The sequence below is a fragment of the Carya illinoinensis genome, chromosome 8 (genome assembly GCF_018687715.1).
Source record: "Carya illinoinensis cultivar Pawnee chromosome 8, C.illinoinensisPawnee_v1, whole genome shotgun sequence".
Classification (NCBI taxonomy): Eukaryota; Viridiplantae; Streptophyta; class Magnoliopsida; order Fagales; family Juglandaceae; genus Carya; species Carya illinoinensis.
The window spans coordinates 107,020-111,124 of record NC_056759.1 but is presented as its reverse complement, the minus strand read 5'-3'; the positions used below and the strand labels follow the sequence as shown (position 1 = coordinate 111,124).

The following is a 4,105-nucleotide window of genomic DNA, read 5'->3' as shown; positions in this document are numbered from 1 at the left end:
AATGAAGTGCGTAGAACTTACACACTTCCTAAAACTATATGTAGTATTACTCTTTGCATAAACGTGTCACATAGTAGAAAATGAAATGCGTAGAGCTTACATACCCTAAAACAGTATCTAGCATTACTCTTTACATAAATTGGCCCCCCTCAACACAATTGCTGGTTCTGCTACTGTCTGGCAATATGAGTGTAGTGGGAGGATGCCTCGACTGTATAACTTGGGCGATGTGAGTGTAGCGACAAGATACCTCAACCGTGTTGATGTTGAAATTGAGCTCGACCACTTTGTTGTGGTAGGAGAAAAGGCAAAATCGCACTCTGTGGAGGGAGCTAGAACTTGATCGTGCCAAAAAAAAAAAAAAGATTAGATTAAATCATCCAAATCACAAGTGTGAGACTTGCAAACTTGAGCCATCTTGCATGAGTGTGGTGAAGGTTGGTGACATGTGGGCGATGCCCGTATTCAACCATGCTCTGGAAACAATGAGGACACGGGATACCTGCAGTACCAAACAGTCTATTATGAAGATAACAAATTAACATGCCCAAGCGGTTCTTGAAAGGGGTTTGGTGTTCTGCGTCGCTCGGGTGGTTTTCAATGAAGTACATTCTCGGGGCATATGGCCATTGGGATTCTTGTGGCACCTCAATGAGTTTTGTTGAGAGAATCTCTAGAAACCAAATTTGTTAGTAAAAATAAAATTGAAATAGCAAATTTGAGAGACATACCAGAGCAATTTAGCTATTGTTTTCAATTCTTTTTTGACTGATATTGTTTGCTGCTGAATGATTTTTGCATGGAGAAGCTATTCGTCCTTCGGTGCTTTTGTGGGAATGAAAATTGTTGACGATTTTTGTTTGTTCACTCTCTTGGAGGCGAGATGAGTTCAATTCCGAGTCAAGTAGCTTGACTCTTTTCCCTTTTTTTTTTTCCAGACTGTATTGCCAAGCAAGATTCATGTGCATGGCGAGGAACATACTATGTATGGTAAGGGACACTCTATGTGGTGAGAAACTGGCGATGAACACTTCGTATGGTGAGTAACTAGTGAGGAACACTCTGTGCAATGAGTAACTAGTGAGCAACACCTTGTGGGTGAGCAACTGGCGGCGAGTGGCACCTTGTGGGAAAGCAACTGGCAAGGGACGATTTGTGTGGTAAGTGACGAACACTCTGTGGGGTGAGCACTTCGGTGAGCAACACACTCTATCGGCTAGAAACCAACAAGCAATACTCTCCAAAACTCGTGTGGGGCAAGCAAACCATGTGGGACTGAAGTCAGTGTGGTGAGCAAACACATGATTGGTAGCAATTAGTAGCGACAAAAACCGTTGGCGAGGAGCTTCAATGGTGAGTATTCATGGCAAGGAGCTGTAGTGGAGTTCTGGTGGCAAGTACTGTTAGCGAGGAGCTTTAGTGGAGTTCTGGTGGCAAGTAGTGGGTTAGAAGACTTCGGTGGGTCAAGTAGTGGTTGCCGGCAACTTGCTAGCACATGAACACTTGGTTATTGTTGATCTTCGGCAGCGTGACTCCCCTGCTTGTGCTATGCCCTGTGTGAATTGCTTCTATGGTCGAGGGCTTTTTTGCTGGAGATAGAGTGTTAGCGGTGTGGGTGATGGTTGGCTATGGTCTTGTAGGCACACAGATACCTAGCTTCTAGCCTTTGGTAGCCAACATGGTGCCGTCAAACTCGATGGCTATTTGTGGAGTCACTAGAGTGGTGTGGCGAGCAGAGCTACAGGGGCGAGGATCACTATGCTAGTGACATAAAAATTCGGTGGGCATGGTCGCTGCTAGTGGTGGTCTTATGAGATGCACAACAACCAGCATTCTTTGCCTGCGACATTGTGCCTGACATGATTGGCTCCTATGGTCAAGGAACTACCCTGCTGATGACAGAAATCGCTGACAGTTCTGGTGTCGGTCAATGTATCCACGCAAATTCATGGACACCTGTGTGTGGGCTTTCGATAGCTGGTTTATTCTCTACTCGCACTATTCATGGTATGCACAACTCTCCAATTCGGAAAGTTATTGGCAGTAGGCTCTAGCGCCATCGTATCTCCTCTATGCAGGGCTGCCGCCCTCGAATGCAACTACGGGCCCATGTTTTGGGGTGGTGGCTGTAGGTCCTGCCTAATGAAAGATCGCCGTGCACCCCTTACGTATGCTATGCATGGCATGCACATTGCATCTATCACGTGCACAGTGCATGCCATGCACTCCACCAGTTTATTTATTTATTTTTGTTTTATTTTTTAACATCATGTGTGGCCTACAAGCATAGTTGCACACACTCTACTTCTTTTCCTCCCTTTTGCTAAAAAGTATTAATGAAATAAAAAATAACTAGAAGATAGTTGATTTGGTAGGGTAAACTTATCTGGCTTTTGGAGATGATCTTATAAGCCATGGAATTCACCTACTCCCCTTTCCGGCACTAAGAATAAGAAATCGATCCTACAAATAGTGCCAATTGTTAATGCCTAAATTCGCATAACATACCGAAATAGAGGAAGGAATTATTCTCGACTTACGATGGTGATTCGAGCGTCGATAAGTGCTCTTCAAGTTCATCTATAAAATAATAATAATAATCACATAAAAATAAATAAAGAGAGACACGAAGATTTATATGATTCAACATAAAATCCTACGTCCACGGGTTGTTTGGAGGCAAATCCCACTATGATTGATGATTTTACAATCTCTTATGATCTCATATATTAGTTAATATAATGAAGAAATCTAAGGTTTTAGGAAGTTGAAGAAAATCCCTCCCTTGAGAGAGATCTAGTGGAGTCCCTATGTGTGATAGAGTTTGTACGTATAGAGTTTGTGGAAAGTCCCCTTCATTTGTAGAGATCTCATTCTTTTATAAAGATTTTTTTTTTTTTGTAGAGTTTGTGGAAAGTCCCCTTCATTTGTAGAGATCTCATTCTTTTATAAAGATCTTTTTTTTTTTTTGTAGAGTTTGTGGAAAGTCCCCTTCATTTGTAGAGATCTCATTCTTTTATAAAGATTTTTTTTTTTTCCTTAGAGTGATTGAATCCAACTTATCTTATGAAACCTTTTTCTTTTAGGAGTCTAAGCCAATTGTTTTTGGTTTATCTCTTTATTGCCTTGTCTCTTGGCTTTATTTCTTTCCTTATTATTAGTGAGAGGTTTATAATAGGTTGGACCCAGCAAATTTTATCCTTGAACACCTCCCATGATCTCAATCCTAGATTTAGCTAGAGCTTTCAATGCCCTATAACCCACTTTGTAAAGCTTAACCTTTTCAATTACATTTTCCCTCAGCAACCTCACTACTTGTACCTGGAGGCAGAGAGTGGCCTATCTGTGTGCCCAGTTGGCACCAATGCCATTCACCATGCATACCATTAGATGCAATGAGACCAACCCAACAACCAAAGCAAACCACCCCATGATCTTTATCGTTTGTAGCATTGTTCATTAGGGTTTCGAACCAAGTACCTGGGTGTACCTGACCCGAAACTCGGATTTCAAACATGAGCCAAGTTTTAGATCGGGTTATGAACCGGGCAGGAACTTGGATGAATCCAAACTTTTACAATCCAAAAATTTGGATTCTGGGCTTTACCCCCTTCTTTTTAATACAAAAGTCTAATATGTTATTAATTTTTTTAGGAGAAAATTAATGTTGAAATCTTTGGAATTTATTTATTTTATTATTATTATTATTATTTTTTAGGAAACTATAGAGATTTCTTAGTATCCAAATGCAGTAAATTTACGAGAAAAAAAAAAAACAGAACTGTTAAACAAAGAAGGCCTTAGAGAGAAGATTAGATTGATCAACATAGATTGATTTAGACATGTGCTTGTCTTTAAAATATTTAATCATCAGCTGACCCGAGGGCCAATATGCAAAATAAAATCAAACACGAACACAAGAAAACCAATCAGGTCAACAACTTTCAAATACGAAGATACCAAGAAATAAAAAGAGGAAAAACAAAATTTTTTGCTATATAAAGAGGCTCAGAATATGGGTGGTGATATATCAAGATGTTCGGCAAGGCCCAAAGAGCCAATTACAACGAATGAGACCTTAAATCACAAAGAATCATCATCGTCC

The 4,105-nt window shown here is 40.5% G+C and overlaps 1 non-coding gene across 1 annotated transcript; it reads right to left on the bottom strand.

The window, feature by feature from the left end:
- Nucleotides 1-4,004: 4,004 nt before the first annotated feature.
- LOC122274880 lies at nucleotides 4,005-4,105 on the bottom strand. Its single transcript, XR_006228419.1, has one exon. It is a non-coding gene; the product is annotated as a small nucleolar RNA Z43 (small nucleolar RNA).